Below are 24,756 nucleotides of genomic sequence, written 5' to 3'. Positions count from 1 at the left end.
TCCTCCGCCATCTTGGAACGCCGAGCTGGAGCTCAACTCCTGTTTTAAACTGGGTTCCTTGCAGAAAGTGGTGGCTATTCTGTTTTTAGAGTTGCTGCTATTCTTTTCTTCATTCTCCAGTTGAGTTTGTAGGTGTTCAGAATGGTCTGATAGCTATCTAGCTGCATTCCTGGGACCAGATGAAATTTAAGCCTCCTGCTCCTCCGCCATCTTTCAAATAACAAATTATTGTCTGCAAAACATATTGTCAGAATGAAAAGACTGTCTACATATTGGATAAAAATATTTGCTGGGCACCTGGGTGGCTCAATCAGTTAAGCCTCTGACTTTGGCTCAGGTCATGATTTCAGGGTCCTGGGATCGGTCCTGTCTTGGGATTGACAGGAGTCAATCAGCAAGGAGTCTGCTTGTCCCTCCGTCCCTCCCCTGCTTATGTACTCTCTCTCTATCTCAAATAAATAAAGTCTTTTTTAAACATTACAAATCTCCTATCAGGCAAAAGAATTGTACTCAGTTTACATATAAATATTTTTAGAACTCCATAATTCAAAAATAAACAGTCTAATAAAAAATGGGGGAAAAGTTTGAAAAGACCACCAAAGAATATATAAAAATGACAAATGAGCATATTAGAAGATGCTCAACATAATTTATCATTATGAAAATGAAAGTAAAAGCTGTAAATTGTATCACTTTTTATCATGGTTTTAAAAGCCCTTAGCAATACCAAATATTGACAAGGATAAGGAGTAACTGAAATTTCGTATGTTGCTTGTAGGAATGTATAATGATATATTCACTTTGGAAAGGAATTTGGCAGTTTCTTATAAAATTTAACCTATATTTACTATTTGACCCAAGATTTTACTTCTTGGTGTTTATCCAACTGGAATGAAAATTCATGTTCATGCAAAAACCTGTACCAAAAAATGTGAATTGTACACATTAAATAAAGGCATTGTGTGGTCTTAGAAACTCAGTAAAACTGTTCTTAAAACAGAACAAAAAAGGAATGAAGCATAGATACATGTAACATGTGTGAATCCCAAAGGCCTTATGTTGACTAAAGGAGTCTAGTCTCAGAAAGTTACATACTGTATGAGTCCATTTATATGATATTCTGGAAAAGAGAAAACTCCGGGGATAAAGAACAAATTAGCAGTTGCCAGGCTTTAGGATAGGGACTGAATTCAAAGGGGCAGCAAGAGGGAATTATTTTGGGTAATGTAAATGTTCTGCATCCTGATTATGGTAGTGGTTACAAAAATCTGATCATGTGTTAAATCTTATAGAATGGCATAGCCAAAGAAAATTATTTTGCTGTATATAAAATAAAAAGGATGAAGAACAAAGTTTGATCAGAAAACCAACATATAGGAAATAAATTTTGTATTTTCCTCATCTAGGAATGTCCTTTCTATGTTTTTAACACATACATACCAAATAATAGTATCTAATTGCTGAGAAGTTGTCACTTGCTAAGGGTATCTTAGCAAAAGTAGTCTGTGGAAACCAGGATGACCTTCTTGAATCCATCCTGGCTCCTTGACACCTTACTAGGTTCTAATTAGGGTCATTCGTGGATGCTGCATTCTTAGAATCTAGGGCTCCTAAGATCAGCCAATTTTTACTCTATGCCAACCTCATTGAATGTCACCCTCTGCCTCTCTGTTCTGCTCACCTATCTCATTCTGAATGGAATATATTCTGTCTCTTCTGTAAAATCAGAAGAATTTTAAAGGCAAGGAATAAAGATTGTGTGGTATAACTCTTAAATTCATCTTATTATTCAATTAAGGAGATTGGACCAAGGGTCAATATATCTTAGCTTGATAAATTATCATCGCTTTAGTTCCCTTAAAAATCATATATATATATAAATTCACAGGAAAAGTGCAGCCAAAGCAGATGAAGGCAATCTTTGATGTGATTAATGGTTTGTAGTACCACTTCCGTCTCATTCCTTCCTAATATAGGTAAGGTTTGGATTTTTTTCAATGTATTTTATCTCTAACTTCAGATGAATAAAGATGATTCTAGAATTCTAGAATTGGTTAGTGCTTCTTTGAACTATACTTTGTATCTTATAGATTCTTAGAAGTAATTTAAGTTTGATCATGCTGACTTTATAACAAGGTATTCATCCACTGACTTGTGAGCATAAACAAATCTCTTTGGACATATTGTCATTTAAGTATCTTCTCACCTTATTTGGACTAAATTTAAATGGAAACAGCATAGCATAGTAGACCACCCTAGCTTCAGTTTTCCGAGGTTTTAGTTTCCTTATATGTAAAATGACAGTAATATATTGACTTGGCTTCCCTGCCTCACAAAACCATTGTCCTGGTGTTCATTAACGTAGAATGTGACCATTCTTTCAGTCTCCCTGGCCAGAAGCTTATGACAAAAATACCTTCTCTCATGCAATCCTCTGCAGCCATTCATTCACAACTGTGATGTTACAGTCTTAAGGTTATCAGATGCCTGCCCACTCCTTGGCATTCCTCTGCACTACCTTAAAAAAAGACTTTTATTCTTGTAGAGAATACAGTAACTTTCTATCTTGATTCCTTATTTCAAACAACTCTTTCACTGTGCTCTCCGATCTTCACCTGTTTTACCTGTACAGTAATGTCATGATGATCATTCTAAAGCAGAGAACTAGCCATGTCCCACAATCTCTTTAAATTCCATCAAATTAAAAAAATAAAAAGTAAATTACATCAAAGTCTCCTCAGGACAAAGCTCAAATCCCAAACTTCTTTTACTAATCACATTTTAAAAAGTCTTGCTTTTGGTTACCTCTAGTTTCATTGCCTGCTTTCATCCATAGAGGCAAACTTTGTTCAAGTCAGAATCATCGCTTGCAATTGAATAAAGACATTATCCTATTTCACACTTGTACGGCACAAACTATATGTGATGTTCAAGTTGTTTATTTTTCCTCCCCACATCCGTCCTCTTATTTATCTAGCACCCACTTGTGTTACAAAACTTAGCACAAGGTATTAGGAAGAGATTCCTGACCACTAAGATAATTTATTGGACACTTACTTCACTTTTTTAGTACTGTATATAGTCATCTTAATTATAATAGTTATTATGGCTCTTATTACACAGACTATTACCTTTCTTCACTCACTAAGTTAAAAAAGAAGGGGTCATCTCTCCGCCCACTTGTATATCTGGCATATGACACAGTACTTCGCACACTATAGATACTTTTAACAACTTTTAACTAAATGAGTGTTATACATGAAAGTATTTTATAAACTACAAAAGAGAATATAAATCAGTATTATTATTACTACCCACAAGTTAAACATGAGGGTAATGTGATATTTGACCCATCCTCCCAAATATAAGAGACCTTCTCTTAGCCTGTACAGCTAAAGATACCAAAAACTAGGTTCTTGTTAAATAATGTGAAGTACTAGGATCTAATCTCAATTTTGCTACTCCCTTATTATTTGATTTTGGACAAAATACTTAATATCTTAATCCTCATCTGAAAAATGGGAATATTATATCTTCCTTTACAATGTTATAATGAGGATTAAAAATATATGTAAGTAGGTATGCATGTATATGCATATAGTTGGTATATTTTTCTCTTTATATTACTTGAAATATACTTATATAAGCATTCATTAAATTGTAGTTCCTATCATTGTTTTTATTATGTAAAAATTAATTTAGAAGAATAAGTTCTTCATATATGGGTGGTGATTTTATACCCCAGGCATATTTGTGGCTTGCAGCTCTATTCATAAAGTAGAAATATATGGCACCAGGCATGTATGCTGCCAGATTGAGTCAGGTTTTATCCTTAAGATTATAAGGGGAGGAAAATTTTGTGAAGAGCTGAACTGTCCATATTACTTATTGATAAACATGCTACTCTCTCAGATGCACCAACTGGTCTAGATATTGGGTTTATTTTTATAAATGAACTTGATAAATAATTGAACATGAAACTGCCCCTGCTATTCTGTCCTTGGACTCCTGGGGCATTAAGAATTCATGCCTCTCTTGACCTGCAAGCTTCTACTCTTATTCCAGCAGCCCTGTGTGATGTCTGAGGAGAGTTGTCGCTCAAGCTGAATTGTATAGTGTTTTTCAGATGTGCAAAATGTTGGCCCATGGGAAGTCTCTGGACTCATTTTCATTAGTGATATAAACACATTTGGAGAGTAGGGTGGGAGGTGGGCAGCCGATTATTTGCCTCTCAGCATGGCAAAACCACCCTTATTGTCACTGTCCACGGGCTTCGAAGAAATCAGCCTCCTAAGTCTGATTGTTGCTTGTTCTGCATTTTGATGGGATGATTTGTGCTGCTATAAGGTTCTTGGCAATTTTAAGTGTGGGCCAGATCTCCACTGATTAATCAGGCAAGATAGAGCTCCAAGAACAGGAGTTTGTTTGTTTGTTTAAGTCTTCATTTGCACCTCTCTTGAGTTGTGAGCACAGTAAGACTGTGGGCTGGCTTTTAATAACATTGAATACACCTCTTGTTGAGTAATATCAGATTCGTTGCTACTCAATTATTTAGTACCTATGAAACAGCTAATGACATATTGGAAATAGAAACCTGTTTCTTCCCTTGTTCATGTTTAGGAATCATTATCCCTGTCTTAGAGGCAGGCTTTAAGGTTCAGCTTGACTATAGCACACTAGTATTTTGCATTGTTATAACCTACTAAAGTTTGAAGGAAAGCTATGTAGGTGTATTGTAGTCTGTAGTTAGAAAGGTGTAGTTGTGGAAGAGTGAGCTCAGTCAGGATGATATTCCATAATGGAAAATGTTACCCTGGATAGTAGAAAGGTGAGAAACAAAAGCAGCATCACTTCCAGAGAGAATGGTTTGGATAATTTCACACTATTTGCAAAGGAGAAAAGCAAAACTTTCTTCTCTCACATTCCAGAGGAATATTCAGTTTTCTCTCTGCAGTTTCTGTTATTCATTTCTGTCTTTCATCCATAAAGAATTTTTCCAGTAAATAAACTTTTCAAAAAGCCAAAATAACACAATGGAACAAAATTGTTTAAAGTCCATTGGAACACCAATTATATTAATTTCCAAATTGTTCCTGGGGTTGTTAGGGACCAGGCTTCAGCCTTGGGCAGGGCTGTTTAGCAAGTGAGCCAAGCAACAGCAGGGACTCAGCCATTCAATTCTTCTCTCTGGTCCTGCAGAGGTGATCACTGGTCATGGGCTTCTTACTGACCTCTTCTGCTGTCTGCCTACACATATCTCAATCCCTCTCACTCTCTCAGTCTTTCTCCCTCTCTCTCTGTCTCTCTAACTTTCTTTTTTTACCCAAAAAAGAATTTTATTCTAGCCCTCACTATTTTGATCCAGCTGGGGTTTCACCTTTTGGGGTTAATAGATTCCCCAGACTGAATCCACAAAGATTTTGATACAAAATGGGGAGTGTGTCAAAGAACCTAAATTTTTAACAGCATTTGAGTTGATTTGGGTACAGCAATTAGGGACATGCACGGGGCAACACTGCTATAAAGGAAGGAAACATGTTTTTTGTATGTTTTCTACAATGTCTAATTCTGTCGAGATGCTATAAATGATTTATATTCGTATCACATTTAATACTCACAAAACCCATGAGTTAGGTATTATTAACTGTATTTATCAGGTGAAAAAAAAAGTGAGGTTAAAGAACTTTAAGCACTTGCCCAAGGTTATACAGTTAGTGCACAACAGAGCTGGGATGAAAACCTATGTCCCTCTGATTCAGAATCTACTGTCTTGCTGTCTCCCGGGTAAGATCTTGCCAAGATGCTTGCCAATGAATCTGGCAACCTTTCACTCTGGCATTCTCCCTCTCACCTCTCTACATCCTTCTGTGACTCCATAAGGACTAAATACCCATATATTTTTGGGCTTTGTCCCAAATAATATGGGTGAGACTAAGGAAAATTGAAAATACATCATCTGCTCTCCAGGATTATGGATTTTATTGGCAAAGACAGGTGTCATACATAACAGTGTATACAAAGGATAAATGATAATAAATATGATTATGACTTAAGACTAACTTGGTTTTGAGATAAATAGTGCCCTGTTTTTGTTTTTTGTTTGTTTGTTTTACTTAAAATTGATGTTGATGTTACAGAGATTTCCTATTTAGTAGTAATTGCATATGTCAAGGTCAAACATACAAACTTCAAATTCTGGTTTACCAGTAAAAATCTCTAAAATATTGTGTCTGCTAAACTTTATTGGGCACGTTACTTCTGAGGGAATCCTTCGGGAAGAAAAGGAAATTTGAGTAGCATTTCACAATTAAAATCATAACATATCAGACGTAAACATTGTTATGTTAAGAAAAAACTGATCACCGTGGTGGAAAGAGCTGATGGGGACAGGCTCTCTCTGACTGAAAATACAGGAAATGATTCACAGGCAACAAATATAATATCTACCAAGAAACAGAGTTAATGGCCTACAGTCCACACAGCAAGATGGAGTTTTAGAACTCTAGGAACACAAAGTAATAAAATCATCTGAAAGATACTATAAAAAATAACTATGAATGAAATATAAATTTAGAGCTGAGCTCTAAAGAAATAAAAATACCAAGATGCTAAAATTGAAGGGGGAAATCAAGACAAAAGCATTAAGGAGAAGCTGATATCCCTAAAATTTGCAATAAACTCTAGGGCTTAAACGCTATAGACTAGGGTTCTACCACTCCCACACAAGGGGCAGGAAATAGGAGCTTGAACCAGAGCAGAGTGATTCAATTAGAACTAAATCTTTTGTGTAAATCCCAGGGCTCCAAATTCTTCCCATCATTTTGGGAAAATATTTTGTGGACACTGCGCTGGACTATTGAGATCCCCCTAGGTATTAGATTTATTTACCCTGCTACAGTAGATAGCCCTCACCTGTCGGACTCCTTTGGGGATTTCCTCAGGTGAAGAGAGACATTTCTTTCAAACTTGTGCCTGTTTCCTGGGCTCACCCATGTCCAGTGGCTGTGCATAAGGGCAGAGAGCCCCTGGCTTCTCAACTGAAAAACAAGTTTGTGGAATCATCCCACCTCAGAACTCCTACAGGAGCAGCCAAGTCTTCTGAAAGGAACGCATAGCTTGACTCCTCCCTCTGCCTGATCCTGCCTTCTTCTCTTCCCTTCAACCAGTGTTGTTTCTGGAACTCCTTAATAAACCTTTTCTCAGGGAATACCACCTGAAGCATATTTCTAGTAGAGAACTCTATACAAGGAGATTTACAAAGATACAAGCAAGTTTGCATTTTATTTTTTTATCTTAGGAATTGAATATTAAGGAAAGAGGAGGAGAAAAAAAAAAAAGAATAAGAAATTGAAACCCCAGGACATTGCACTGCTTTGCTTTTGATTTGAGTTTATGCTACCTATGCAGTGAGTAAACCAAAGCCAATAAATTAACCTTAAAATGTTCTTTGGTGAATAAAACCCCTGGACCCAAGTTAATACAGTTAAGAAATGTCTGTGTCAAGAAACTTTCATATACTATGGCATAAAGGACTTTCAAAGAATAAACAATATCACCCGAAAAGGCACACAATTGAAAATTCAGTGTTACATGAAGAAATAAAACTCCCAACAATGTTGAATTTCAACTGACTCATATTCCCAGAAAAGAGCAGTTTTCAAGGAATACTTGCACTTTTTGTGTTCTAAGAAATGGGTAACTACAAAGGACTATGCTGCTTTTATATATTCAGAGAAAGGCCTATCTCTGTTCTTCCTCCTGACTCCAGAAAGAGCTCTCTTTTTTGAGAAGTTGCTCATTAATGAATATTCTCTCTATTGTAACAACCTGAGTAAAAAGATCTCAATTGTCTGTTGCAGTTTGTCTTGATGTGGTGCCAGAATTCAGGTAGGTCTGGCCCTTGGTTTTGTAGCCCTACTCAGTCTAGGTAATGAGGCATCTTGGAGTCCCTTTGCTTTGTCCCTGACAAAGGGGTGGTCTGGGGCTCAACTGTGAGCTCAGCTTTTTATCCTGTGTTCCTGACTTTTCTTCATCTGCTTCATGACAAGGAATTGATTTTGATTCCTTCTGATTACTTGATTTCTGGCACCAGCATTTTTTGGCTTCATTATCCAATCGTTTGGCAATATTTGCAAATAGATTGACAGTCTATAAAGGTGCTCTATCTGTTGGGAGAAAGAGGATCTGGTTTGTTAGTCTTTTCTGTTTCTTTGTTTGTTTATTTTGAGTTCAAATAAGAATTTTATGCCCACCAAGAAGTGTATATCTGGATGGATAAGTTTGTATTTATGGGTTTATACTTGACCCATGGCTAAATTTTAGAATTGAAGTCATTAAACTTCCTCTTTGTACCTCTGTATATTTCTAAGTATATAACTCAGAAAGACCTTTACCTCCCCTTATACTCATGTATAGCATATATATACACCTCTAAAAGTATTTCCCAATAAATTATATAATCTTTTAAAGGAGTTATGTTCTAATTAGTATAGAAATAAATAATTATTAATGTTAATTTAATATTCCTAAATTTCCAGAAAATAAAGATATTAAACTTCCAATACTTTCAATGTGAAAAATAAAAATTATTCATATAATTCAGAAAAGTTTTTAAGAATTCAAGTTTATATAATTTAGGTGAATCTTTGGCAAATGAGACTAGTTTGATAGAAACATAATAACAACAGCTGTATCTTGTCTGATTTGTCAGGGTTAAGTATAATTGCCAGATTTATTTTTTACTTTGGTTTATTTCTAAACGTATATAGGTTTACTGATTGAATAAGCTAGCATTACTTTTATTAAATGTTTAAAATTTTTAAAAATGTAAATTTGTGAAACTAAATAGAATCAGTATTCTGATACATTTTATTTCAGGAACAGTTGTGTTTTGAAATATGTCAGCTTGAAGATAATTTTGAGGATGTTTGGGTAACCAAAAAACTTGAACTGATACTAAGTTGAGTTAGTAAATCAATATTCAGTTTATATCTGTAAGATAGAATACTGAAACATTAATTGCTAATTATAAGTTTATATATTTTTGCTTCATTTTTATTTGTGAAGAGTGGCTATATATTTTTAGGTCTCATAATGCATATGCTTATTTTGCCACTTTGAAAAGTTGTACTGTAAGGGATGTATATAGACATAAAAAATTACATGGTTTGTGAAAAGGCATTTTTACTTATTATGGTCAAAGTTGGCCATGCTCTGATGGGTTTACTTTTAAGACTTTCAGAAAGAGCATTAATATCAAATACTATACTAATGTAAACTAGAATCTGTTTTTCTCTCTGTTAAAATAAATACATAATTTTGGACAATTGGTCTGCCCTTAAAAAAGGCTATAAAAGATCTACTTTTCCTTCTATGTCATCTGCCTAGATTACAGAGATATTGTATCCTACCAAAATAACTCTCTATGCTTTATATTTATTTTATTATATCCTTGATTATTTAAGTAAACAGAAATTGTTCATTTAGGAAAGACTGTGGCTTTTTAAAATCATATTACTTTAAAAATATATTTTATTGTCACTTTGGTTAAATGGGCAAAAGTATTATTGCACAGCAACCCATGATGCTATATTAATCAAGTGTCCAAATCTCCTGACAACTTTTGGTATTTTGCCTTCCCCCAATAAAATCCTAAATGATATCTTTTGTACTTAAACTGTCCTTTAGATATCCCAGAAGGTTCCTGGAAAACCATAAAAATTTGCTTTTTCAGCTTGTAAAAAGAGAGATGTGAGAAATAATTAGATTTATTTGATATGTTATTATTGATGAATTGTAAGGGAGGAGTTATCAAATCGAAAGACATGCTTAACCTTCCCTAGGTTAAATTTGTATGGGTGAAATGATATTCATATAAACAGTTCATTAGTTGTATATTATATGGCACGTTACCTAGGATTTTTCAGTGCCCTCACTGGCTCTGATATATTTCTATTTATAGTAGTGGTGCTGTTTTGCCTGCTATTAGACAAAACTGGTATAAGTTATCAGTCATAATTTCCATTAATTTTTAAAATACTGTTAGTCACATCTTCATTTCCTTAATATGAATCTAGCATTTTGTTATCATTCATTTGCAACTGAGGATTCATATCAGCTACCTAATTTTATTTTATTATTATACATATGTTTAGGACCTACTCCAGACTCTTACTTGATATTCTTGATATACTCTAGGTGTAAGTAAGTACTATAGTAGTAAGAACTGTATGCATGATATATACATGGTATATTATGTCTTGAGAATATTTTATGTTGTATTTAAGTGTAATTTTCTCTGTAAAAATTGTTTATCCTTTTTTATAAATTTAGATATAATATTCACTCTTTTGTGAAAATAGTGTTAACCATTACATTTATAGATATTTTATCTATTTGGGGGGAATATTGATTTTACATTCTTACTTTGCATGCCACAGAAACAACCGAATTTCCTTATCAGTTATATTATTCTTGCAATGAACAAAGTTAAAAAAATAGCTGTGGTGAGAATTATAAGACAGATTTGGTAATAGTTAAATATTTACCCAAACGCAACAGAAAGATAAACTAATGAAACATTTAGGGAGTAGTGAAGCCTACACCATCAGTCCGCCATTACATCTCCTTCACAAACACTATTCATTTATGTGGGTAATTTTTTTTTTATTGCAATTCCCTGTGGCTCTTTGCCTGAGGGCATTCTTGGCTCCTACAGTGTACCTAGACCATACACAAAAAATCCTGCAAGTGTCAAGGAACTAATGTCCTTGTGAGGACACTTCAATATATATTTTAAGTGGCTTGGTAGATAAATACCCCATGTTTTGAGTCAAGTTCAACAATGCCTCCTTTATAGTTCCTAACAGTATTGAGCTCTTGTTTACAGTGGTAATCTGCTTATGATTTCACCCGGTATTGGCTTCGTTTCCTGTAATAGTCAGTGGTGGCTGCCATAACAAAGTACCACAGACTAGGTGGTGTAAACAACAGAAATTTATTTTTTCACAATTCTGGAAGCTGTAAGTCCAAGATCAAGGTGTTAGTAGGGTTGGTTTCTTCTAAGGCCTTTTTCCTTAACTTGTAGGTGGCCATCCTCTTCCACTGTTTTTGCCTGGTCTTCCCTCTGTGTATGTCTGTTATGTGCTAAACTGTGTCCCCAAAAATTCATATGTTGAAGCTCTAACTCCCAGTACCTCAGAATGTGACTGCATTTTGGAGATTGCGCCTTTAAAAAGGTGATTTAGTTAAAATATGATCATTAGAGTGGGCCCTAATCTAACTTGACTGGTGTCTTTGTAAAAGAGGACGTTTATGGGGCACCTGGGTGGCTCAGTTGGTTAACCATCTGAATCTTGATTTCGGCTCAGGTCATGATCCTCAGGGTCAAGAGATGGAGCCTGTGTCAGGCTCTGTGCTCAGCGGGAAGTCTGCTGCTCTCCTTCCCCTTCCTCTCCCTCTGCCCATCCTCCTAGCTCACCCATGAGCTCTCTCTTTCTCTCAATCAATCAATCAATCAGTCAGTCAACAAGTAAATGAAATTTAGAGACAAGACACCAGGTATCCATGCATACAGAGGTAAGCCTATGTGAGGACACAGTGAGGAGGCCATCTGCAAGACAAGAAGAGAGCTTTCTAAATACACCAAAGCTGCCAACACCTTGGTCTTGAACTTCTAACCTCCAAAATTGTGAGAAAACAAATTTTTGTTGTTTAAACCACTCAGTCTGTGGTATTTTGTTATGGCAGCCCTAGTAGTAGTAGTAGTAGTAATAATAATAATAATAATAATAATAATAATAATAATGATGATGATAATACAGTGTCACTGTTCTAATTTCTTCTTCTTATAAGGACATCAGTCCCATATTACATTAGGTCCCATCCTTCTTATTTTACCTTAATTACTTGATGGCTGTAACTCCAGATACAGTCACATTCTGAGGTAGTGGGGGTTAGGACTTCAACGTATAATTTTTTTTTTTTTTTGGTGGGGGGACACAACTCAGTCCATAATACTTCCCTTTGTAATCCCATGCTTTCCTCACTCTTATTCATGTTTCCTGGGGGATCATTCTCTAATAAACCGGTTGCAATTTATTTACACTTTGTTTCTAACTCTACTTTAGAGGAGTCTCAAATTAAGGAGTTAGAAGACCTGGAGAAGTTGAACACATGTTCTAAAACACTCATAGAAGGGGCTAAAGAGAATGAAGGACAGGTGTTTGAAATTATAGTGGTTTACAACATTTAAAAAATTAAAGAACAACATGGGTCTTCATATTAAATATTACAGTGAGTTCTGAATAGGATAAATAAAAACAATTCCTATGTAAATACATTTTACTAGTTAGGGTAGATTAATGTGCTCTATAAATAAATCCTAAAATAGAATGGCTCAAACTTGTTGTAGCTTATTTCTCCTCACAAAACCATCCAGAACATGTGCTTAGGTTTATGAGTGGCTCTCTGCTATGTGGCAATCTATAGACTTTTAATCCTGCTAGTTTGTAGTTTCTGTACCTTTGCACAGACTTATTGCCATCCATAGCTATGCAATGGAATGAGAAAGTTCTTGAAGACATACCTACTTTTTTCCTTTCCTCCTCCTCTTCTTCCTCCTCCTTCTTCCTTTTTTTTTAAATAACCACACAGTCTAGTTAACATCTGTCCCTATACGTAGTTATAACTTTTTTTTCTTGTGATAAGGACTTTTTAGATTTAGTCTCTTAGCAACTTTCAAATATGCAAGGCAGTATCATTAACCATAGACACAATGCTGTACATTAACATACCTACTTTCTTAAAAACTGTTCTATTGTAGAGAAACTTGTCTCTTAGCCATACTTAACTGCAAGGAAAGATGGGAAATATGAACTATCCATACATGGCTGTAATATTATTTCCATAGAAGCAGGAAATAATAGATTTGGGTGGATACCAAGATTTTTAGGTTACTTTTTATCCCCATCATGCACCATAGTGGCATAAAAGAACAGTGTAAAAATTGCGAAGGCAAAACCCAAAACAAAAGAAGGAACAAACCAAAAAAGAAATCCTGAAAATTTATCATGCATCAGAGACAGAAAGAGATTATTTACGAAGAGGGAGCAATTAAGTTGTAGGATAATTTGCATTAGAATCAATTTTTAAACTTGTGAGTGATCCTTTCATTTCTGAATTATACTAAATAATCATGCTCAAAAGTGAGGGTGAACTAAAGCAGTTATACTAATGAAGACATTATTGTACCAAATATATATTATTGGATGCAAAAATTAAAAAAAAACACACATAGTAATAATGACAAATTCGAGAGTGATTAAGTAGTTGAAAATCAGGCACCTGTGTAGCTCAGTTGGTTAAGCATACAGCTCTTGGTTTTTGGCTCATGTCATGATCTCAGAGTCCTGAGATTGAGCCCCAACTTGGGCTCTGCCCTCAGCGTGGAGTCAGCTTGAGATTCTCTCCCTCTCCTTCTGCCCCTCCCCTGGCACACAGTCTCTCTCTTTCTCACTCTCTCTCAAATAAAATAAATAAATAAAATTTTAAAAAATAAATAAAACAGTTGAAAATAGTAAATACCCTTTCCCATATTAAGAATTTATTTCCTGCTATATTGACGGATATATGTTGTTTTACATGAAAGTATCTGGACTTTATCAAATAGTTTTCTATATCTCCTGAAGCCATCTTATAGTCATTTGCCTTAAACCTTTTCATGTTTTGGATTATATCAATATATTTTTTCATGTTAAATTATTTTCCATTAAATTCCTCTGATATCATTTAAATATATAGCAAACCTAAAAATCCAAAAATAGAGAGTACACCTCCTTTTTGGTATATGTGAACATATTTACAAATAATTCCTGATCTTCTTGTACCACAAGGAAAACCTTAATATATTAAAAATGAAAATAGCAATCAGAAAAAAAAAATAGTAATTAACAGCAAATTTTAAATGCCTTTCTTCCAAAACTATATAAAATCTCTATTAAACCCTCTGGAGGGGCACCTGGGTGGCTCAGTCAGTTAAGCATCTGGCTCAGGTCATGATCTCAGAGTCCTGGGATAGAGCCCCATGGTGGGCTCCGTGCTCAGCGGGGAGCCTGCCTCTCCCTGTTCCTCTCCTGCTCCCTCTGCTTGTGTGGACATGCTTTCTCTCTCTCTCAAATAAACAAAATCTTTAAAAAAACACTGTGGAGAAAAAAGGAAAATTAAAACTAAATGTCAGAATTTCTAGAAAATAATGGCAATAAAATAGTCATGTTAAAATCTATGGGATATTGCTAAAGTAATGCTTAACAGAAAATTCCTAGCATTAAATATCTGTATGAATGAGTAAAAAAATAAATTAGCTATATAACTCAAAAATCTGTATAAGAACAAAATATCAAAAAGGAAGCAGAAGGAATATATTAATAAAAACAAAAGCAGACATTATGACTAGAAAAACATAAAGCTTAAATTGAACAACTTCATAAAAAGATGACATTTAAAAATCAACCAAATACAAAATTCTAGTTTAAATAGTGACAAAATAAGAGAATATACAAATTGAACAGAGAAAGTTTGAATAAACTACAAAAAGGGATCTCTTTATAAAAATTTATCACTAATTCCTTTGTATAATTCTACTTATACATTTGAAAATCTAGATGAAATGGATTTCATTCTAGGAAAATATAATTGTCAAAAACTAACCCTAGTGGAGAAAATCTAAACTGACAAATAACCAGAAAAAAAATTTGAAGAACTATGCTGTAAAAGACATCTCTCACAAACAAATTCCATAAATAGTTCTATAGGGAAATGCTATCGATTCTAGATATACTAGATAATCCAGAGAGGAGAAAAAGAATAAAAACTTCCAAATTCTTATATAAAGTAGTTATACCTTGAATACAAAAACATGATTGGGAATGAACACAAAATAAAACTGATGACAAATCTCAAATATTAATATTGTTGCAAAAATATTTTTAAACTTCTGCTGTAGCTACTCAACTCGGACCTTATAGCAGGAAAGTAACCATAGATATAGAAATGAATGGGTACAGTTATTGGAAACACAACTTTATTTACAAAAAAGCAGTCATGTAGGATTGGCCTGAGGGCTGCAGTTTGCTGATTTCTGTGCTAAGTAGAAAAAGCCAGATTCAAAAGGTCATTTGCTGTATGATTCCATAGATGAGATGCCCAGAAAAAGCACATCTGGGATTGGGTATTGACTATGAAAGGCATTTAAGGGATGCTTGGGGAGTAATGAAAATATTCTAAACTTGGATTTTGGTGATGGTTATGTAACTCTGCAAATTTGCTAAAAATCTTTGAGTTGTAAAGTTAGAATTGATCGACTTTATGATTACAGATTATAAAAGGAAATATTAGCATTTGTTAAATATGTGTAGTAGATCTATGATTGAAATATCATTTGGTGTACTTTTCTATATTCCTGAAATGTTTCATAATTAAAATGTGAAAGAGTAATAATGTTAAGTCCCAAACCCACATACCAAGCAGAATTAAAGTAAGGCTCAGAGAAGTTATTTTTCTTGTTCAGAATTACATAACCACTCAGTACAGAGTCAAGACTCAGATTCTGGCCTACCTGTGTTCATTTCTTCCACACTGGATTTTATTGCTTTATTAATATAGAGAGGGAAAACTGGAGGCAACAGAGAATATTCTATTCTTTGTTCTCAATTTCTTTTCCTAATTTCTTCATGTTGATCCATTCTATAACAAACTAGCTCACAGAAACAATAGTAAACTCCTAAAAGTTTAGAGGGGCAAATTTAAACATTAGATACATAAATGCTGTATTTTGCTGGCATTTTGGTAGATAGTCTTTATTAAACTAGTAAAACGTTGGAAAGATATCAGCGCCATAACATTCTGGATTTTTTAAAAAAATCATCTTCCTTCAAATACTTAGTGAAAAATTAAGTATAAATGCAATGAATCAGCTTCACAGGGGTTAGTTAATATCTTTTGTATTTAACATACGCAATCTTCAAATATGTAGAAATTATTTTTGGAAAATTTGCCAGCATGTTATGACATGTTAATATTTTTTTTGTCTGTGTGTTACTCTTTCATCTTTTCAACACCTACCCACCCTCCTACCCCCTGCAAACAAAACAAAACAAACAAAACAAAACAATACTTGAATTCATCCCTGTTTATATGTTTTAAAAGTTTTAGAATTGTTTAAATGTTGGAATATGTCAGAACGCTAAAACAAAATTTTGATGGAAAGTTCAGTACCCATGATAGTTATTTATTATTACTCATATTGATTGCATTCCATTTATATGTTTGCCTTTGACATTTCTTTAAATTGGGAAAAGTCGTAGTGTGATTTCTTTCTGTGTTGATTTCTATAGCATGTATCCTTGCTTGGTTCTAGGATACTGACTTCCTTTCTCATGAAGGATACTACAGACCATTAAGTTTAGCAGTCTGTATCCCAAAAGTTTTGTGCCCAAATCATTTTTTTTAACTTTGTAAGAGGCTTGTTTGCCAAATTTTCATGGATTAGCTTTAAAAAGGAAAGAGGAAGGGTTAGCAAAAGCATGAATCAGTTCTGCAGCCCTCAGCAATTGTTTCTTCCACTGAGTAAACTTAGAGCTATACAAAGGGAATGGGGTTTAGGGCATATTTGGAACAGTTTCCCACTCCATACTTCTCATCCCTCTCTATTAGAAAGCAAAAATATAAAATGAAATGAAACAAAACAAAAACATTAAAATCAAATAACTGCAAATCATGAGAATGTGTGCAGGTGGTCAAGAGGAAGTATTTAAAATTTTATAGAAGATACCCAAGCTTATTTAGTGCCAAGCTGAGTTAATTGGGATAAAATGCTGTTACTCATGCTATTCTATTAGGCTGGATTTGAAGTTATTATTGCAGGAGATTAGGTCAGAATATACTATAAAGCCAGCCAAATTTCATCTAAGTTGTTTATTTTTACTTCTCTCTTTAAACTGTGTATGTACATGTATATAAAATAGCTGACTGCTTATGAGATTTACATTGGTTTTAAATTGCTCTTATTTGCTAAGGTGTTTTATAGCCTGGACAACTGAAATTTTGTGATTTAGCCCTCTGTCCTAGCAATACTTCATTAAACATAGAGGACATTCTTTTGAATTCCCTATACAAAATGGGGACAGTGATTTTGGCTCCTTTTTACATGGTAGATAAGTTTTAAAATAGTGGGTCTGCTTCCTTCCTCAGCTACCTTCAAACTCACAGTGGCTTTTAAAGAGAAGCAAAAACAACAAATAAACTTGTTTTCTGCTGAATTTTACGTTAATTATCTGTGAGAAAAGGGAAAAATTTGAATTCTGAGCATCCCATGAAGCTCTTTCCCAAATGAATTTGAAGAGGGTATTGAGTATAAATTTGCAAAGTTGGAAGGTATTTTCCCCCAAGCTAGAGAATTTTTCACCCTTTTAGGTGATATTTAAGTCAGGAGAAGAGGCTCTGGTAAAAACAGTGAGGAGAGTGGTGCTGTACACATAAATGCCAAAAGTTTGTGTCTCATGACATATGCCTCCTTGTTTTGCACCAAAAAATGTACTGCTCAGTTTCATTACCTGTATTTTTTTCAACAGTCTCAATTCTATTATTACCTAACTTTTTACAGATTGTTTTGTTTTGTTTTACTATATTACAGGCACTATTTGAAGGCTTTAAAGCATATTAATTCATCTAATTTCCCCAAGACTCTAGGAGGCAGATAACTATTTTATTCTGATTTTACAGATGGGGAAAATTAAGGCACACAGAAGGTAAGTGACTTGCCCAAGTTCATCCCAATCTTAAGAGAGAGACAGGATAAACAGATTTTTTTTCATTTAAGTCTATCTTTAAAAGAAGTTGAAACTTCGTTATAATAAGGGATTTTTGAAAGCAACACATTACCACCTCTGAAGGCAATATCCAAAGAGGCATTCCAACTATCTTTGGAACAAAGTAGGATATTGAGAAGTGTACATCCTCTCAGGTTCACATTTTTTTAAAGAACAATACTCCTATGGATGTGTAAGGCCTCGTTTGCTTTTCAAAAACAAAAGCAGCATCACCTTTGTCATTGCTCTAATGCTTTTAGTTTTCTGATTCTTTCTCGGTAAAGTATCCTTCACCAGACTACTTCTTCATTCTCCAATCCCAGCATGCATAGGATACACACAAACACATCCACACTCCACTCCAGTCCCTCTCTCTGTGTCAAAGTATGTAAATACTTGTGTCAGAATCTCGTGCAAACTTGTTTGCTCTGGAAGACTTTTGTAAAGAATCCCACCTTACTCCAATCAGCTGATCCCAACCCTGCAGTTTGTCAGTGAAGTCTTGAAAAGCCCGTAAGGACATTGACCTAGACTTTCTCTAACTTAAGTCTGAAGGCTGTGCTGCCCCTGCCACCCATGTCAGTCGGCCATATAGTCAGCAAGTCCAAGTCCAGATTCTTTGACCTCCCGCTAATCAGAAAGGAAGCCTGGGTAATGAGAGCAGATTAATGCAGATCTAGAGATAAGCCTGCATGAACACTGAGCTTCCCACTCTGGTCAAAAAACAATAAGACTCTTTCACGGGTGGTGGGGTCAGTACTTACTGTTGATCTTAGTAGCCCTCAGCTTCCAGCTCTAACCCATCATATTATATAAATGCCATTATTCATTATAAAATTGCCCAGCCCTTCTACAGCACAGCTCTGCAGCATTTGACCCTGTGACCTACTCTTACGGGTTGACTCCATGCTGTGGGTAGAGGACATTTTTTTTCTCTTTATTTGTTAAACTTATTTCAGTCATTAACCTCTTACCGTAACCCTTTGATCTCCCCCTTCCTCTGGTTTCAGCATCTGAGTGAGAAATAATTGACCTGTTGTCTGGAGCTATCCTAATAGGAAACCCCACAGTGATGCCTCCTTGAATGCAGTTTCCCTAGTTAGGCATAAGCTCTGCTGACCACAGCCTTGCCTTTATGTTCTTTCCACTGGGGGCCAATTCAAGTGCCCCAACCTGTCCAGCTACTTGGCGAGTCATTCTGCAGTTTTCTATAGGGAGGGAAATTATCACACATCTGGGGGTCTGGGTCATATTCTTTGCTCTTAGCCGAGTTTTCTAAGTTTTCTGCAATATAAAACAAGTACAATATATTCAAAGAGGAAGTTAAACAAAGTTTCTTTTGTCAACCAAATTCCCTAGCTGAGGTGGAGGCATCCAAGAAAGGAGAATGTACTGGAGCCGGAGCAGGGAGAGCACAACCATGTCCGTCTGCATATGAGTCAATGGTAGGAGGCCAGGCCACCAGGGTCAGTAACCAGGTGCCAGTTTTTCCCCCACTTAACCTGAAAGATGTAAGGAAGTCCTCTAAAAGTATCCATACAGGGCATTTAGCAAAAGCACAATAGACTTCTCAAAATTTTGGATGGTCACCGTGCCACATTCTATTAGTGGGAAGGATAGGAAGAACATTCCCTTGGCACTAGTGAATGGTTCATAAATATCTGTGGGATAAATGCTTTTATCCCACATATATTTGAATCTTTCCAGAAACTTTAAGTCTTTCTAGGTTTTAGTTATTTCATTTGTCAAATTAGAACTTAGGACCAGTGATTCTTAAGGTCTGGAACCTAGAAAACAACAACACCAGCATCACTTGGAAACTTGTTAGAAATGCTCATTTTTAGGTCCTACTCCATACATATTAAAGCAGAAACTTTAAAGATGCTTATTTCCTGCCATATTTTGTAATATATTTTCTTACTAAAAAATCACTAGGTCCCATCTCCTCATGTCAGCTCACTGTGTCTACATATCACCTCAGCTACCTTCAAAATAACTCCCTGATAATCTGTAGCTGATAAAGCCTTTAAACATTGCTCAAGCCAAATCAAAACCTTCAGATTCCCAGCATTCTCAGGGGAAATCATAGTATGATAATAAAGGTTATTTGATGTGGGTATGTGTGGGTGTGTGAGTGTGTAGTTTGTCAGTGTATCCGTAAAAATGAAATAGTTGAAAAATTTATTACACATCATATATTATATAGAATAAATAATTGTCTACTCTGTTTTCTTATGAGATCAGCCCTCAGCTGATTTGGATTTTAAAAAATTACTTTTCCATCTATATGTATTCTTGAGTTAGCCTTGATAATTACCAGGTATTAGGCTCTGAGGCTTACAGAGATGCTTCTCACTTTCTCTAGGGTTCTATAAACCATCTGGCATTATTGAACTAGAAAGCCAGGATCTCACAACTACTTTTAAGGGCACTTTGGGGTAGATGATACAGTTGAGCTACTTGTAAGCCATGAAATGATCCCATCCTTCTTGGCTTGGGACAGGTTTTATGAGCCCATTCCCATTTAGATTGTTGGTTGATAATGCCATTAAAGAACATGGAAAATTGAGGATTGAAGTCTGGAAAACAACTTGGATATTGTTTTACACTTTCATAACCTAGAGATTGTTAACTCTGGCTTAGTAAGAAGGACTGACTAACCATTCAACACTTAAGGTTTGAATATACATTTCTTTTGGCACACACACAAAACAAAATAACACAAAAACTGTACTTAACAAGAAGTTAGTGATTCTCACATGTTATTTCTGCTTGGTTCTCACCTTTTATATCCTCTTACACATTATATATTTGTCTTGAAGGCCCCCAGACTTCTAAGATTTCCTCCTCTCAATGTGGTTCATAGCCAGCCCCCCTCTATACCCACCTCCTTCTGATACATTCCATATCCTAGATCTTCCTTCTTTCCCCTCCTTGCTTGCTTTCCGTCAGAAGGATTAATTATTTTTCTCCATCCTTCAGTGCCAGTTTTGTTCAACTCCAATAAGGTGATTTTCCTAATTTTATTACTTCCTTCATTACGTAGGACATATTGAACCTCACTTTATGTAGTGTATTTTTCTCAGTGATGGGAATACTCAGAGAATCAGGGCATTGTAAGAGTAACTGCAGGGAGAAGTCTGCTTTGCACAGGGTGGTCAGGGAAGGCCTTTTCCCTAGAATGATATTTGAGATGAGGCCTGAATGTTGAGAAGGATTCAGCTAAGTGGACATCCTGGGGAGAACACGACAGGGAGAGAAAATAGCAAGGTCAAAGCTGCTGAGAAAGGAACAAGTTTCTATGTTAAAAGAATAACCAGAAAGCCTGTGAGGGGCTAGAGAATAGTGAGCAGGTTGAGGTTAGGGAGTAGGAGAGTTAAGGTTCAGGCTGCAGGTCAAGGTAAGTGATTTGGATGTTATTCTAAGTACTTGGGAGAACTGCTGAGGTTTTTCAGCTGATGGCATGATTTGATTTAAAGGATCACTCTGGTTACTGGTGGAGGAAGATGGAAGAGAGGTAATTGAGGAAAAATGTGAAACCAGTTAGGAGCATAATGCAAAAATACAGCGAAGACTCATTGATGACTTGGCTAGTTTGATGGCAGTGGAAATGGAAGTGGCCAGATTCAGCACATGTTTTGGTGACAGGGTTTCTAGGCCCAGCTGATGGGTTAGATGCACTACAGCAAAACAAGTGAGTTGCATCCCAGTGGAATGAGCCATTTAAAGGAAGACTCTTTAAGGGCGCCTGGGTGGCACAGCGGTTAAGCGTCTGCCTTCAGCTCAGGGCGTGATCCCGGCATTCTGGGATCGAGCCCCACATCAGGCTCTTCTGCTATGAGCCTGCTTCTTCCTCTCCCACTCCCCCTGCTTGTGTTCCCTCTCTAGCTGGCTGTCTCTATCTCTGTCAAATAAATAAAAAATCTTAAAAAAAAATAAATAAAGGAAGACTCTTTAAACCTGGATTGCCTTAACTCAGATGAATGCATTGCTAATACTGAGACTCTATTTAGGGGCATATGAGGGCAGATGTCTTTTATAATCCCTCAACTAACACTTCTAGGTGGATCAAGTGCACTATTTAATGCTCAGTAACTCACTTAACTAAATCCAGCCCTTTCCTCATCTGCATGGCAAACAAAGGCTCATTATGCTTGCTAAATGACTGCAATTTACTGAGAAATAAATAACAAAACAAAAGCCAAATTACAAAAAAAATATGGGAGTAGAGAGAAATAAAGAAAGAAGAAAATAAAAGTATACCAGGTTGACACATCCTGTTTTAGGCCTTATAGGTTTCACGTTCCTTGACCACCCTGGTCTGCCCACTGCCTATGATCTGGAAGCAGCTTGCCCAGGAAAGAAGCAAACCCTGTTAACTTCGGTTGACCTTCCTATCACTTTTGAAACAACCACAATAACAACAGCAGTTGCAGTAGCAGCAGCCATAAAATCCCCTGGCCTGACTCTCCCTCCCTTTTATTTTCCTCCCCTCCTATGGCAGTGAACACAAAGGACAAATCTGTCATTAACTATTTGCAAATGATCAGTTACCCACTGCAGCTGTTTGCTCACCAGATAGCCATGCCAAGCACAGCTGCTCAGATATGCCAGCCCAGTTTGGCTGGGCCACTCACCACCCACCCCCAACTGCCCCCAGACTGCCTCAAGGAAGAACAGGGCAGGCTGAACCCTAAACGGGCAGGATGAACTGTGGTTTTCCATTCCCAGAGAATCTCGATGTTTCCACTTCCTTGGGCCTTCTTGGACCACTTCGTGAAACTGGCTGAGAGGTGCTTGACCAGTAGTCTCACCTCCTATGGAGGCTGCTGGTCTGAAGACTAAGAGGTGATAACTCTTCAGAGGTTACTGGCCAGTTCTTAGGAAAGTTAGCCTACCTGCTGCCTGGGTCCTCTGACCGTTTTTTGTTTTTTTTTTTTTTAAGCGAGCAGCTTTGTGCTTTCACTTATTAATTTTCACCAGCTTTTAAAGGTCAACGACCTGGCAAGCGGAGATTCACAAATAACAGGTGCAGAGACTCTGCCGCCTGCCTCCATGGGACATTGCTCTGTCACTTTTATTTACTGAATCAATCCACCAGTGTCCAGCAGGAGAACAACAGCTAAATGGCCATTAATTGTGGGCTGATGTGCAGATGAAACAAATCTCCAAAGGGACTGTAAACCTTTGTTCCTTCACCTCCTCCTGCTCTTGCTATGGGATTAGCAGTAAATCATTCAGCAGCCTCATCTCCTTATTATAAATTTACCATTCGGGGCATCCCAGGTGAGCTAGTGCTAACCTTTCTCTGTCTTCTCCCCCATCCTTGGCTCCCTCCCTCTTCTCATCCTTCCCTCCCCTTTTCTCATTCTTTGGCGTAATCTTTTTCATCTCTCCTTTTGCAATCTTTCTGTCTCTATTTTTTCTTTCTTTTTCACACACATATGCTCATCCCTAAACATAATGGCCTTTATTAAAGTTATCTCATTACCCCAAGGAGCACCATTTTCTGCTCATGTCAACATCCATCTCTGCCCTTTTCCCACATGTGTATATGTAGACACAGAGTATGGATACAGCTGGAATTCCTATGGAATAATGATAATAAAAAGAAAGCAGAAAAAGTTCTCTTCAAAAGGAGTTTTTCCTTTTCTACTCATTTCTGTCATTATTCTTCAGCAAAGCTCTTTAACTCCTCAGAGTCCAAAAGGAGCTTAATTAAAGTGTAAAAGAGAATTTGAAAGTAACCAATAGACAAAGAAGGAATACAATGGATCTGAGCTCTGTTGAAGAGTCTGGGGAATGCACTGCAAGATTTTTGATTATCTCTAGGACATGCATAGCACTGATCTGGCCTCTGGTAGTCAACCATTGGTGCAGTTTGATTTGACAGGCATTAGGGAAGCAGCCCCAGACCCCAAAATGAATCCCTAAACCAGTCTCCATAATAAGCACAAATCCATAATAGATTCCAGTCCATTTTACATCTTTGTATTAAGCATTGTCTTTTTAATGTGTTCTTTAAAAATGTTTGTTTTATGTTAATCAGTCATCTACACCTTAACCTATATATTTCTTTCTGCAGTCATTGTCAGGTTTAGAGAGCAGGAGAGTACTGATGGAATGGTTGGGATTGGAGTGGTTTAGGGCCCGGAGAAGATCTATCCTCAACAAAATAATAGTGCAGAAAAGCAGGGAGGGTGAGGAGGGCAAAAAGGGTAAACTTTCCATACTTCATACTGGGGCTAATTAAGAGTTCTGGGAGTAAATTCCAATAAAGCCAGTCTTCAGACTTGGAGAAAAGAATATAAATCACACTTGCTTAGTGATTGCTGCTACAAATAAAGTCCAATTACTGATGGACAGAAGTGCATGCCTGGTGAGTTATTCATGACACACATTTTTGTAGATGCTCACATTGCCTGGGACACAGGAGAAAGCAAAACTAAATTGTACAAGTACATATTGAGGGCTGGAGATATTCACAGATGGTGTGCTCTGGTTATCTAAAATTCCAAAATAACTGAAGAATAACCAGATTTTAAAAATTCATATTGAAACTATATATCTTATTGTTTCTCTGATAATTTTTTTAAAAATTTGGAGTAGAAGCAGTAGAGTTTTGATGATATTGTCTGTAAATCTAGACATCCTGGGTTTTTATTCCACATCTTCCAACTATTCATTGTAGGACCCTGGGTTTTTTGACCTTTCATTAATTTATTCAATAATGACTAAGAATATAAAGTTTCTAGAGCTAAAACAGTGAGTAGAAATTGACAGTGGGGGGCGCCTGGGTGGCACAGCGGTTGAAGCGTCTGCCTTCGGCTCAGGGCGTGATCCCGGCGTTATGGGATCGAGCCCCACATCAGGCTCCTCCGCTGTGAGCCTG

Source organism: Ailuropoda melanoleuca, chromosome 14, assembly GCF_002007445.2.
Source record: "Ailuropoda melanoleuca isolate Jingjing chromosome 14, ASM200744v2, whole genome shotgun sequence".
Lineage (NCBI taxonomy): Eukaryota > Metazoa > Chordata > Mammalia > Carnivora > Ursidae > Ailuropoda > Ailuropoda melanoleuca.
This window is presented reverse-complemented; position numbering follows the sequence as displayed.